Source organism: Sus scrofa, chromosome 13 (genome assembly GCF_000003025.6).
Source record: "Sus scrofa isolate TJ Tabasco breed Duroc chromosome 13, Sscrofa11.1, whole genome shotgun sequence".
In the NCBI taxonomy this organism is placed as follows: Eukaryota; Metazoa; Chordata; class Mammalia; order Artiodactyla; family Suidae; genus Sus; species Sus scrofa.
The window spans coordinates 100,655,599-100,671,021 of record NC_010455.5 but is presented as its reverse complement, the minus strand read 5'-3'; the positions used below and the strand labels follow the sequence as shown (position 1 = coordinate 100,671,021).

Sequence of the window (15,423 nt, the reverse complement as noted above, 5' to 3'; positions counted from 1 at the left end):
TGGAGAGAGGACCCCACAGATGGTTAGTGCCACTGCCCAGTGCACCACAGCCTGGGGTCTGGATGCTGACACTTAGGATGTGGAGGTCAGACCTGGGGAAAGGACTATGATTGGCTGCATAGAAACAGCCTGAGGGGGTGATGGTGTGATGTGCCACAGCTGAGGGAGTGTGTGAGGAGGCCAGGGCCCTCCAAAGAAGCAAGGTGCCGTTGTTGGGGGGATGTGACAGGAGGGGTTGGGACTGCCTTAAGAACTGTTTTCCATGAGTGTGGGCTCTCAGGCAGCAGGGCACCACTTTGTGAGCTATGGGGGAGAGCAGGAAGAAGAGGCACAAGGCACAGCAGCCATCTCAGACTCTAGAGGTGGGTGTGGCCACCAAGGGTCCCATGACTGGGCACCACCTGCCACCACTGCCTCCCTGGGAGTACGCACAGCTTCCTGATATTGCCACTGTTGCTGAGGGCCCTGTGACCGGGCATGACCCTTCGCTATCACAATCATACAAAATCTACAGGATGCTGCAAAGGCAGTTCTTGGAGGGAAGTTCATGGCGATACAGGCCTTCCTCAAGATACAAGAAAAATCACAAACAACCTAAACAACCACCTAAAGGAATTAGAAAAGAGAATGAACAAAATCCAAAGTTAGCATAAGGAAGAAAATAATAAAGACCAGAAAGGAAATAAATAAAATAAATAGATAAGTAAATAGAGTTTAAAAAGCAAAAGAAAAGATCAATAAAACCAAGAGCTGATTTGAACAGACCAATCACCAGATGTAAAACAGAATTTGTAATTAAAAACTCCCTATAGGGAGTTCCCATTGTGGCTCAGTGGGTTAAGAAACTGGCCTAGTGTTTATGAGGATGCAGGTTGGATTCCTGGCCTCACTCAGTGGGTTGAGGATCCAGCATTGCCACAAGCTGCAGTGTAGGTTGTGGATGTAGCTTGGATCTGGTGTTGCTGTGGCTGTAGAGTAGGTCAGCAGCTGCAGGTCCAAACTGACCCCTAACCCCAGAACTTCCACATGCTGCAGGAGAGGCCCTAAAAAGAAAAAAAAAACCATACAAAAGTCCAAGATCAGATGGCTTCACAGGTGAATTCTACTGAACATACAAAGGAGAACTTCTCAAACTCTTCCAAAAGATTGAAGAGGAAAGAACACTCTCAAAGACATTCTATGAAGTTATCATCACCCTGACACCAAAACCAGAAAGACATTACCAAAAAAGAAAATTATAGGCCAATATCTTCAATGAATATAGATGTAAAAATTCTTAATAAAATTCTACAAAACCAAATCCAACAACGCATAACAAAGAGCATATACCACAACCAAGGGATTTTCATCCCAAGTTCACAAGGATGATTCAACATATGCAAATCAATCAATGTAATACACCATATTAACAAAAGAAAAGTCAAAAACCACGTCATCTCAATAGATGCAGAAAAAGCATTCAACAAAATTCAATATCCATTCATGATTAAAAAATCTTATCAAAGTGGGTATAGAGGGAATATAACTCAACATAAGTCATTTATGACAAACCAACATTCAATATAACACTCAACTAAAATCCTGCCAAAATCTGGAACAAGATGAGGATGCCCCTCTAACCACTTCTATTCAACATAGTATTAGAAGAACCAGTCACAACAATAATACAAACAAAAAAGGTATCCAAATTGGAAGAGAAGAGATAAAACTGTCACTATATGCAGATGACATGATACTATATGTTAAAAACCCTAAGGACTCCACACAAAAACTACTAGATCTGATAAATGAATTCACCAAAGTAGCAGAATACAAGATTAACATTCAGAAATCAGTTGCATTTTTGTATACCAAAAATGAAATATCAACTGTAAAAAAAAAAAACACATTTCAAAATTACACCAAAAAGAAAAAAACCCTAGGAATTAACCTGACCAAGGAGGTAAAAGACTTAAACATTGAGAACTATAAAACATTAATAAAGGAAATTGAAGAGAATTCAAAGAAATGGAAGATATTCCATGCCCTTGGATTGGAAGAATTAATATTGTTAAAATGCCCACACTACCCACGGCAATTTACAGATTTAATGTGATCTTTATCAAATTACCCATGACATTTTCCACACAACTAGAATAAGTAATCCAAAAATTCATTTGGAGGTGGGGGTTTGCTTTGAAATATCTATATTTAGTTACAGCAGCTTGGACAGCAGACTATGACACTGGGCATTGTATTAAGATGCTCTAGAAGGACATATCCTTATGAATTAGAGGAGTTAGAAATTATATTAAAAATACTTCATAACACACGTTGAGGGACTGGCCACTTGTCAAATGAAATGAAGCTGCAGGTGTGGAAAAGGATGCTGGGTCTAATCATCCCAAGGCCATCTGGTGCTGGGTACAGGGCTGAACATTCTAGCTTTAGATTAAAGCAAAGTGAGATGTAGGGAGTGATTAGGAAATGAGAGGAAAAAGTGATGATACTACAGAGAGGAGACAAAGGAGCTGGCAGAGTAGATATTTTTACAATGCAGACTGTGGTAGCCCACCTCCAAGATCCCTCATAATTGCTACCTCCTGGTATTCATGTGTAGTCCCCTCCCACAATGAATTAGTGCTGGTCTGTGCAACCAACAGTATATGGCAGAAATGCTGGTATCTCACTTCCAACATTAGGTTATAAAAGACTGCAACTTCCTCTTGGGGTCTCCTGGGCTCCTCTTTGAGGTCACTCACACCGAGGGAAGCCATGCAGCAAACAGCCTTGTGGAAAGGCCCAGGCAGAGAGGAACTAAAGCTTCCTGCCAAGAGCCACATATGAGTAAGCTTGGAAGTAGCACTTCTAGCCCATCTTTAAGACTAACTGACAACTTGACTGCACTCTCACGAGAGAACCAACCAGCACTCTGGACCCTCAGAAGCTGTGTGAGATAATAAACATTTATTGTTTGAAGCTACTAAATTTTGGTACTTGTAAATAAACGTATTTTAAGCTACTGAGCAATTTATTATGCAACAAGCAATAATTAACACATTAAAAGATGTAAAAACAAATAAACATATATAAACATAGTACAAATATACTAAACTCAAAGAACTGCTTTTCCATCCAGGGCAGGGGAAGGAAGGAAGAGGAGGTTGATTGAGCCAGTATTGTACTGGTTTGTACTGTGCCCTGTATAAGAAATTAATTTACACAAAGTGTACAATAGTTAATCCTCTCTACCATGAAAGAGACTGGAAAAACACTCCTATATACAAAGATAAGTATATGCCAGGAGTTCCCTTCGTGGCTCAGTGGTTAATGAACCTGACTGGGAACCATGAAGTTGCAGGTTCAATCCCTGGCCTCAGTCAGTGGGTTAAGGATCCGGCGTTGCCGTGAACTATGGTGTAGGCCACAGACATGGCTAGGATCCCGAGTTGCTGCATCTCTGGTGTAGGCCGGAGGCTACAGCTCCGATTAGACCCCTGCTCTGGGAACCTCCATATGCCGCAGGTGTGGTCTTAGAAAAGACAAAAAAAAAAAAAAAAAAAAAAGGATATGCCAAATCAAGTAACAACAAAGATATTTAGAGAAGAGGTCATCATTGTTAGAGTGTCCAGCAAATGTCCATAATTTCCCATACATTATCTTTAATTCTCATATAAAGCCATAAGGTATAGCATAAGGAATCATCATGGAGCCAGCCTGGTTTCTAAGACTAGACACCACTATACTACACTTCCTTGCCAAAAAAAAAAAAAAGCGACTCTAATCAAAAGACCAAGTAAAGCAGCAAGGTAACTTAGATACAGGAAGAACACACTTGGGGTGAAGCAGAAGTAAGTAATAGGGAAGTGAGATCAGAATCTGCTGAATCCCCAACAGCTCACTGCCCATGGATCCTGTTCTCTTTCAGATGATTTTTTGGTTGTTGTTATTTAAAAAAATTTTTTTTTGTCTTTTCAGGGCCACACTTGTGGCATATGGAGGTTCCCAGGTTAGGGGTCGAATCAGACCTATAGCTGCTGGGCTACACCATAGCCACAGCAACGCTGTGACCTACACCATAGCTCAGGGCAAAGCTGGATCCTTAACTCACTGAGCAAGGCCAGGGATTGAACCTTCATCCTCTTGGATGCAAGTCAGATTTGTTGCCACTGAGCCACAATGGGAACTTCAGTTGCTGTTATGTTTTGAAATAAGGCCAGCCCTCCTTGGACTCTGGGATTAGTTCTGGTTCAGGGCACGAAGCCTACCAAGAGCCCTATAGCAGGAGCCCTGGAGCCAAGGTGCTGGTTGGCACAGTACTGAATTGATCTCACTATTGACCTTCTCTGACCTTGGCATTGCAGTTCCATGATGGCTGGCTTTATCAATGAGTTCCTTTCTTGACTTATTCCAGGGATATATATAACTTAGAGGTAAAAAGCTTTTTTTGAAAACAAGACTGGTTTTCTTCCCTTTTATATTCCATTTCCAGCACTGAAGATAAGGGGAAATGTACTAGGAAGTTTTTGTTTAGTTTTATTTATTTTTCATAAATTAAAAAAAATAGGAAATACATGGACAAAGTTTAAATTTCAAACAATACAGTAACATTCAGTGAAAAAATAAGTATCCTTTCCTAGCTTCTTTCCACAGTAACCACTGTTGTGAGTTATGTCTACGGAAGGCAATTATTTTTTACGCATATGAAAAGCTGGCTCTCACTGTGCCACTCAGGTTGAAGAGCCCAGGTACTTGAATTCATTAGTTATAAACATGAGGATTAGTCAAATATTTTGGTTTGAGCTGGAAAGCTGCCAACTGTCACATCAAACAAAACACCATCTCCTTTTCTTACCTATGGCTTCTATAAGATTTTTCTCTCAATGCTTTTGAACACTCTCCGCATTGCTACATGCTACACCGGAGCTTGGAAAAACATTATCAGTCATGCTTTTCTAAATGGCTGTCATGCACAAAATGACTGTAAATGAACTCATGTGTATTTCCTATAAAGCTGTTCATTTTTTGTGGTCATGTGTTGTGACTCCTGTGTAGCATTTCACACTTTCTCGGTCCCGGCCTCTGGTACAGGGGCCAGCGCAGATGCAGCCTTGGCCTGCACCCTTTATCACTTACTCCCTTCTCTGGAGCTTTCCTGATGCTAAGGTGTGGGATTCCTGCAGAACCCACTCAGCCTTCAGGCAAACATAAACCGGAAGTGCAGGGAAGCTAATGTCTGTGAAACTACTCTTGACAAAGGAGTGCATGAGACTAGATGCTAAACACTTCCCCCTTCACCTCCAGGCAGATGGTTCTAGAATGCTCCTCACAAGCTTCCTATTTAGCCAGGTTAAGCAGCAGTTGTCCTTGTCAGAGGCCACCGCCATATTCTGTCCCTCATGGTGGCCTTAACCTTGATTCTCTTTCCCCTCCTTCCTGGTTCATTCCAGCTCTTTGGGATGGCATTCCTAAATTAACTGTATGCACTAAAGGCTTTTGTTTTAGGCTCTGCTTTGGGGAAACTTGAGCTGAGATAATGTTGCTCAATGTCCAGAGTATAAAGTACCGTGTGGAAAGGTCTCTTTGGATTTACTGCTAATCTTGACTACTGTCTCTATAAATCCATCTTATAAGAGCTGCTTCAAAATGACACCTTACCTGAGTCAGGGCCTTCCAGTCCTCTATCTCAGTCCTTCTTATTCAAGGAGGTAACATAAACTTCATTTAATACTAAGTAAACTTTAGTATTAGAAGTTGTCTCCACTGAAAAACTTTCAATTTATTCTTGGTTAGTGCATCTGTTTCCTTCCCCCTTTTTTTTTTTTTTTTTTTTTGGCTTTGATTTTCTGTTTTCATTTTAACATTATTATTGTATGTAGGGTTAAATCATTCAGGAAGCAAGTAGGCCATAGACAACAAATATGCAACTTATGTTACCTCCTTGAGTAAGAAGGACTGAGATCAGAGGACTGGAAGGCCTTGACTCAGATAAGGAAGAAGTCAGCTAAGGTGTGATTTTGAGGCTGCTCTTAGAAGATGGATTTATAGAGACAACAGTCAAGACTAGCAATAAATCCAAAGGGATAAGACCTCTAACCAGCACTTCTTCTCCATTGCTTGGACTCTCGGTACCCAGCCAGAACTGGGCACACAGTAAATATTTGTGTTGAATGAACAGTGGTGTCCTAGTAACTTCCCTGTGGCTAATTTAAGTTCCTCTGGATTGATTACAGAACTACAAGAGTACCTTCCAGTGCTTCTTGAGGGTATGTACTGCAGAAACTCTTCATCAAACCAGGCTCAGAGATGGCCTAAACCACACAGTCTGGAGACAAGGATATTAACTAAAGAAAGCAGCACAAGGAGAATGCCTCTGAGCATTAGAAGGTGGCTTAAAAGCAGTGCCTTTCAAGAGGCAATTTACCAGATGAGACTTCAGTAGCTCACCAAGACTGAACTTAACATTTCTGTACAATGACATTCAACAGGAGTTCAGCTGCCCATGATTACAGATCTTCCGAGTCTGAAAGTCAGCCAGAGGATGCATTTTGCTCACATCTCACTACTACAAATGGACAGTCACAGTACATTAGAAATCCCTGCACTTTCAAAACTATCCTATTTTCCCCTACAGGCTGAAGGTCTTACCATTAACTGGGCTCTCATTAAAATTTATTACAAGCATTCCGACAAGGTCTTGAAACTTATAATAGCATATTCCAATAGCATAGAAATTCCAATAGCATAGAAATTCCAATAGCATAGAAAGGAAGCGATTCAGATGGCATCGGCATCCTGTCTCTGGCTGGCCAGTGCAGCCCAAATTGTGACCACCTGGCACAATTATTTTCTTTCAAGTGCACACATTTTCTCCAGGCCTTGTAATCAAATACTACTTTAGAGCAGGTAATGACATTACTTCCCTTGTGGCAAACAATAAGAACTTGATTGGAAAGATAAACACAGCTCCAGTCAAATGTTTTAATCACCAGAGGCAGCATGTCCTGATTCTAAATCTCAATGTGAGTGTGTAGTTTTCAGTATTCTCAGCAAAGCTCTTTAAAATCTAAAATTTTATTTGTCCACTGCAAAACTTGGATTAATGTACTCTCAGAGAGCATACGGGACATTCTACTAAAAAGATAAGATGGAGTTCCCGCTGTGGTGCAGTAGGTTAGGAATCCAGCTGCAGCGGCTTAGGTTGCTATGGAGGTACAAGTTCGATCCCCGGCCTGGTGCAGTGGGTTAAAGGATCCAGCACTGCTGCAGCTGTGCTGTAATTCCATGGCCCGGGAACTTCCATATGCCATGGGTGAGGCCATTGAAAAAAAAAAAAAGATCAGATGAAGTTGGAAAATGTGATTAAAAAAAAAAAAAAAACTCCCTAACATATCACTTTTACAAAATTCAGCCTGAATTATCATTTTGGTGGGGGAGGAAAATCTCATAAGGAAACAGGCAATGCTGATAATATTAATATAAGCTAATTAATGTAAAGTAAAATTAGTTGGAGAGTGACACAAAATACAGAAGATGATGCTATAGCAGAGGTTAAGAATATCTATATAGGTGGCCAATAGGAACATGAGATATGCTTGACATTGCTAATTATCAGAGAAATGCACAACATTGTGAATCAAAACTACAATGAGGTAGCACCTCATACCAATCAGAATGGCTATCATTAAAAAATCTACAAATAATAAATGCTGGAGAGGGTATGGAGAAAGGGAACCCTCCTACACTGTTTGTTGATGGGAATGGAAACTGGAACAGCAACTATAGAAAACAGTTTGGAGTTATCATGTGATCCAGCAATCCCACTCCTGTGTACATATCCAGAGAAAATTCTTTTTTTTTTTTTTTTTTTTTTTTTTTGGGTCTTCTTGCCTTTTCTAGGGCCACTCCCATGGCACATGGAGGTTCCCAGGCTAGGGGTCTAATCGGAGCTGTAGCCACTGGCCTACACCACAGCCACAGCAACGTGGGATCCAAACCACATCTGCAACCTATACCACAGCTCATGGCAATGCCGGATCCTTTACCCATTGAGCAAGGTCAGGGACCGAACTTGCAACCTCATTAACCACTGTGCCACGACGGGAACTCCCAGAGAAAAATCCTAATTTGAAAAGATGCATGCACCCACATGTTCATAGCAGCACTATTCACAATAGCCAAGACATGGAGGCAACCTAAATGTCCATCAATAGATGAATGGATAAAGAAGACAGTATAGAATGGAATACTATTAACCATAAAAGAATGAAATAATGCCATCTGCAGCAACATGGATGAACATAGAGATTATCATGCCCAGCAAAGTAGATCAGAAAGACAAATATATGCCATCAATTATATGTGGAATCTAAAATATGACACAAATGAACACATGTAAGAAACAGAAACAGATTCCTAGATATAGAGAACAAATTTGTGGTTACCAAGGGGGAAGGGAGAGTAGGGAGGGAAGGATTGGGAGACTGGGATTAGCAGATGCAAATTATTACACATAGGTTAGATAAACAACAAGGTCCTACTGTATAACACAGGGAACTATATTCAATATCCTGTGATAAACAATAATGGAAAAGAATATGAAAAAGAACGTGTGTGTGAAAGTGTGTGTGTAAGTGAATCACTTTGCTGTACAGCAGAAATTAACACAACATTGTAAATCAACTATATTTTGATAAAATTTAAAAAAGAAACTTGCATTAAATGTAACTACCCAAAATGCTAAAATTTGGATTAATATTTGAAATGTATAGTCACAAATTGATGCAGAAAAGCTGTGGAAAAGTTAAGACCAGATAAAATATCTTACTGAATCTGAAAATGTCTCTAAATGTGTCCAGAAATGAGCACCTAATCTGTGCATCCTATCCTGACCTCCGAGCCTCAGGATTAGGTTTCCTCAACTTTATAACCCACTGGAGTGGGCACCTATGATATTACATGCCCAGAGCTCTTCATTTTCTAGCAGCAGTCACTTTCCCTACCATGCTGGTCCAAGTAGTCCTAACCTCTGGCACATGGCTTTCTATGTAGACGGCAAAGTTACTTTGTTTAGTTGATACTCCCCCACCCTTTATCTTTCAGCTTTTTAAAGCCATGATATAAAGGGGGGAATGTAAAAATTATAATTGAAATTCAAATAGCTTGGTTTAAAAGATTGGTATTATTGGCTAGAAAAAAGTTCTCAGTTTTTAAGTAGATTCTGACTACCTATTTTAGTCCTCTGCTCTCATTGTTATATGTCTAATGATTGGGTGGATTACAAAAGTCTTCATTATGCTTTTGTTAATCATACTACTATTCTCATCCTTTCAAGGATAAGAAACGGACCTCTAAATTCAGGGATTCTCAGAGTTCCCATCGTGGTTCAGTGGTTAACGAATACGACTAGGAACCATGAGGTTGCGGGTTTGATCCCTGGCCTTGCTCAGTGGGTTAGGGATCCAGCGTTGCCATGAGCTGTGGTGTAGGCCTCAGACGTGGCTCAGATCCAGTGTTGCTATGGCTCTGGTGTACGCCAGCAGCTATAGCTCTGATTAGACCTCTAGCCTGGGAATCTCCATATGCCACAGGTGCAGCCCAAGGAAAGACAAAAAAGCAAAAAAAAATAAAATAAATAAATTCAGGGATTCTATATGGTGACACAAATGGAAACATGAATGAAAGAAAGGGGCCATGGGGAAAATGCTTATGGGAATGGAACTGTGGGGGATGCTATGCAGCTATTACAAATTACATTTATGAGTAGCTTGTAAGAGCATTGAGAAATATGCCTCTATTTCAGTGTTAAATGAAAAAAATAGGTATAAAATTGGGTACAAATTATTGAAACCCAGCAGAAAAAATGACTAGAAGAAAATATACTAAAAAATGGTGGTTATGTTTAGATGGAAGAATTAAGAGATTACCATTTCCTTTTCTATTTTTCCATATTTTAAAAATGTTCTAAAATGTATCTATGTTACTCTCACAATGGAAAAAATAACACAGATAGAACTTTTTACAGAAATTCAGAAGTTCATGTCAGAGGTTGCACAACCAATATAAAATTTGCCTTTGCAAGGTTCTTCTTAAGTTTCTCTGTTTTTCTCTTCCAAATCCTAATAGAAAGCCTCTGGCGAGAACATCTTTTAAGCCCAGTAATAGGGTCCTGATTGAAGGTATAAATTAAGGAAACCTAAAGCAATCTCTTCCCTTAGGACCAGTTTGAGAAAAACACTGAGAAATTCACTGTATTTGTTAAGAGTGAAGAACTTCCTGCAAAGGCCTTTTATTGCATTTTTTATGTTCTTAGAAAACCTGAAAGGGCCCTAAATAATTCAGCCTCTTTCCTGGGTTTGGTTTCTCAATGTGTGTTCAATTTTTTCTCCATGACAGTAAATGGCTTTCCTTTTGAGATCACTGATTACTCTGACACTAATGGCTCAATTAAATTGGAGATGTAACTTTTAGGTACCATCTATATTAAGAAGAATAAAATAAGCTCAATAGGAAGTAACCATCCAGCTACTTCCTAAATTGCTTGCAGCACGTTCCCCACCCTTTCTAAAAGCTATTTCTCCAAAAAGTACATTACAGTACTTGGTGTGTCTTCACGGCAGGTAGCTTTGCTTGGCTCAGCTCTCAGGCATATCTAACGTAGAGCTGCAGCAGGCAATCACCAAGCAAAGGCTGAGAAATTAATGCTGCTCCTTCTTCCTCACCCCCTCTGGGAAAGTTGTACGTGATTGCCTGACACTTGTAAATGGATCTGCAGGCCCCCAGCATTAACTGATGCCCAAAGGAACACAATAAATGGCTGGCTGGGTTCTTTCCTTCCCTTACCTGCACCATCTGGTCCACTTTCTATTTGTAAGTGCTCTTCCCACATGGTTGAAACATGTGCTCATGGGAAAGCTGGCTGGGTTTCTAGCAAAATTTAAGAACAAATAAAACCTTTGCTGGTCTGAAGTTTAACTCTGAGGAGATCCAAGCAGCAGCTCAGGCAACTGCCTCGAGGCCTGAGCAAGATAACCACTGCTGGACAGTCCACCCACTTACAAGGAGACTCAGCTTTCCCCAGAGGGGAGAAGGGGGCTCTTTTCACTCCAGTTTCCCATGTCTTAGGCTTCTTGAACGTGCAACAGAGAATATCATTCTCAGATAAATGGGCCTCTTCTACTCATAATTCCCTCAAACAAGGCATTACAAGTCACATTGCTTTGTCCTTAATGAGGGAATACATAGATTATTTATGTTCAAACTTAAAAAATTATAAACAATTTGAGATTACTTAGAAAAATATGGATAATGTACAAGTACTAAAATAAATAATGCAAAGAAAGATTCCCTCTTGGGCTATTTCAACCCTTTTGTCCACTGTGACAAATAATAAATATTTAGGTTAACGATGTTCCCTGAGGCCATGTGAAATGCTATTTTGATCTCTTCTTTTCAAATCATGCAACTGCTTTCATTGGAAACTTCTTGTGGCTAAGCCCCATCTATTGAAATGTGTATGAACTTAGACTTCAAGTAAAAACATTGAGAGATCAACGGCAAACCATATCTTATTTCTCATACTAGATTTTGCTTAGCATTTAATAAATGCTAATAAAAATATCAAAGCAATCCTAACAAGAATCCATCAATGATGGCTCAGAATCTTTCCTTCCAAAACCTAGCTTTGCTTCATGCATACAAGCAAAACTAAAGTTCATGTGCAGATGTCAGGGAAGCTAAGTGATGATCTTTTAGTCAGATATTATAGACAGCCTGAGCTGTCTGAGGAGAGGAGAAGGGCAACAGAACAAGCAGAAGGTTCAAGAAGCAGCTATGTGTAATCTCAAAGAAACTACAGCTACCTGAGCTTTTCACTGTTCAAGAGACCAGAATCATAGTTTTAGACCTGGAAGACATCTATGAAATCCTGTTCATTCCTTTGAGTTATAGGAAAACGGGTTTTAGAGAGGCTTGGTGACTTATTCAAGGTCATCTATCTGCTTGGCGGCAGAGCTAGAATGGCATCTGAGTCTTTTAGCTTCGAGACCTCTTTCAATTACACCACAAAACATCTTTATTCCCATAATATTCAAACTTAAAAATTAACCATTTGGATGAAAGTCGTTCTAAACTGGTAGATACAATTCCTATTTTTATATACAGAATACAGTTAACATGATCAAATCTTTTCTCTGTGAATAAAGGTCACTGTTATGAAGATCCACGATGTCATCTATAATACAGGGTCTGTGAATGCTGATTTGAGTGTAGTACAATGTTGGGGAGATGATAACTGCTTTTTATGGATTTCCAAGGAGTTACTCTTTGCTCTTATTCCTTACTGCTCTCAGAGTCTCTGTTCTAAGTATCATCCCCTTTCCCCACTTTCTAATTCTAAACTCATGTTTTCTAAAGTCTGTTCTCTAGAGTAGTATGAAATGCAGACCAATGTATATATTCATTACTGATTATTCATAATAGCAAAAAAACAAAACCAAAGCTATAACTGTCCACCATAAGAATTGTTTAGGGAATAGTACTTTCAAAGAATAGAATATTATGCAGCCACTAAAATTATCTTTACATAAAGAGGTTTTAGTAAAATGAGGACGTGCTTAGGGAATAACGTTAAGTGAGAAAGGCAGGCCATAAAAACTGTGAGATATCAAAACTGCTCAAAATCTCAAATTTCAAAAATGCTGAGAGTGAGGGAAATATACTAAAATGTTTACAATGGTAGGATTACAGATAATTATTAGTCTCCTATTAATACCATTCTACTTATTTCTATTTCTCCAATAAAAGTGGAACACTCAAATTTTAAGAAAGAAAACATCACATATGGAAAATATAACCTGTCAGAACTATATAAAATAATAATATATAGATCCTAGGTGAGAACCTGTAGCCTCTGTGACATGGTGTGATTTCTTATAGCTTTTGCTTTCCTCCCATTTTTTCTGGATTTCAAATATGATAGGTTGCTCGACAGATGAATTGTGAATGAGTAAAGCATTAAGATACGTATATACTTAAGGGGGAAAGAGGATACTGAGAGGGAAAGAGAGAGAAAGAAAAGGGATGGAGAAAAGGTTCTGAGCCAATGCTTTTAGACAAGCATCTAAGGATTTTTTTTTTTTTCATTAATTGGTTTTAGAAGTTTAGAAGCCACAGATGGTGGTAACTGTCATTAAGTCACTCAGGCTGATTTATCAGTAGATGAGCATTAATAACAAATTAACCTCTCTAAAGACCAGGGTATTTTCTAATTAACCATTAACTACGCCCTAAAACTGGGGGAGCTGAATTAAGAATGCCAGGAAGTTAAAACTGGGATAGCAATGGAAAGAAGTTAAGCAGTTTAAAGCAAATGAGTGTCTTATGTAGGATGTTTATATCTGAAGGTATTACATACTATTAGCAATATTCTATCCTGATTCTTTTGTATTATGATGAAATATTTTTCTGTTAAATAGCAATAACTTTCCATACTTTCTTTTTTGGAATAAAATCATTCATATATTCATATATGGGTGGTGGAGGGGGAGGCAGTGACCTTCTTATTTTACAACACTCAGTGACATTCATTTATTCATACATACACACAAATGTGTCACCTCACACAGGAATGACCAAGGGCAAGCTAAGGCTGGAGTGGGTGATTTAACAAATAGGTATTACCTGACTTACCAAAGCTTCTGAAGATCATTTTTAAAAAATTGCCTCTGTTTGCCAAACACTACATGTCAAACAAAACAAAACTCTAATACTACTTTAAACTCTTTAAACTGGTTTGAGCTACATACAAGATAAATCTGTTCTCATTCAGCATTCATGGCAGTTGCAATATGATTCCTAAGGCCCTCTCCAAACACGATATTATTATCATAATAACCCTGTGAGATGTTATTAGCCCAACTTTATACATGAAGAAACAAAAGTTCTAAGTGTTAATCATACCAGTATTAAGCTAGAGGAAAGGCCTGGAATTTAGATCCTCTAACTTTCAATTCTATAGTTAGTTCCACAGTTTCATGCTGCAGAGTTTACTGAGAGATTAATTCCATGCCAAAGTATTTGCTCCTAAGGACTATGTACAAGTGTACCTCTGCAGATTAATCATTGCTCAACAACAGTGCTTGGAAGTGAAAAATTATTACTGAAGAAGAGAAAGCTGAGTGGTGGGAGGTTGCAGTTGATGTTGATTCCCACCCTGGTATCCCCTTGAGCGCTTTAATCAAACGAAATGCATCTCTTTTAGCACAAATCTATGTTCATCCTTCGTCCTTCAGGGTTCAGGCAAACGATCCCCACCCCCAAAGAATTCCACCGAAAACTTGAGCCATTCTCACTATTCCTTTACTCCACATCCCCTCAGCTTCACTTTAATAGCTTGTGGATATTACAGAAGATACTTATTCCCATATTCTCAGGAATTTTTCTTCAGAAGTCAAACATCTATGTTTTAGCTCCCAGCCAGACTTCATTAAGAGAGACCTCTGTTTTCTACATCTCGGATTCCTCCCCAACTTTTCTACACCCTTCACCCTTTCTTCCAACTGCCTTACTGTATTGCTATGCGCTCAACAAATGCCCACTGAGTGAATGAGAACCTGCATTAATATGGTGAAAGCTCAGCCTGATTAGTAAGTAGGAGGTCAAGTTCCACTCTACATCTAAGTGACTGTGTTATTTCAGGCAAGTCTGTGGGTCTCAGTTTTCTCATTATAAAATGGATCTGGGGACAGGAAGTGGGTGGACTGTTTGAGTTCTGTGATCTCTGAGATGCTATGAATATTTACATATTATTTGGATCAGGCTGATCATAGCCTTACTTTACTCCACTGGGGAAGAGAGAGGCGATGAATGAGAATTCCAAACAGAAGAATGTTAAAAACAAGACCAAATAACTAAATACCCAACAGGCAGAAGAAAGCCAATATTTCTGGAGAATCAATTAAGCAAAGGAGAATTAGAGAGAGTAGAGATGTCCTGGCTAAGGCTAGAAATGTGGATCCATCCTGTGGATGTAAGGAGTGAGAAGACTGAATGAAAATGTGGGCAGCTTAATAACTAGAAAAATTGCCACAGAGGTTAGGCATGTGTAGCTTATTAAAAAAATTGCTCTTCTGTTTGCTATTCAAGCTTGAAATCAAATGTTAAATTAAGAATGTCAGCACTGAGACTTTAGATCATGAAGAAGAAAATAAGATACATAACAGCAATTTCCTTGTAGAAACGAAAATACAAGTCCCTGGTATTGAATAAGGGTTAATACTACCAATGTCTGACCATTATAATCCTGTTTTCCCATACTTTTCCTCCACAGGGGGTGTGTGTGTGGGGGGGTGAAACCATTTAAATCAGGATATTTCCCCTAAGTTCAATTTTATTAAAGATTTTAATAATTCCAAGTGAATACTGCACTGGGTTCATTAAAATTAG

General features: G+C 39.1%; 1 protein-coding gene across 3 annotated transcripts in view; it reads right to left on the bottom strand.

Moving 5' to 3' along the window:
- Window positions 1-15,423, bottom strand: part of PPM1L (protein phosphatase, Mg2+/Mn2+ dependent 1L) — a 317,524-nt gene that overhangs the window by 88,947 nt on the left and 213,154 nt on the right. The window lies entirely within an intron of this gene.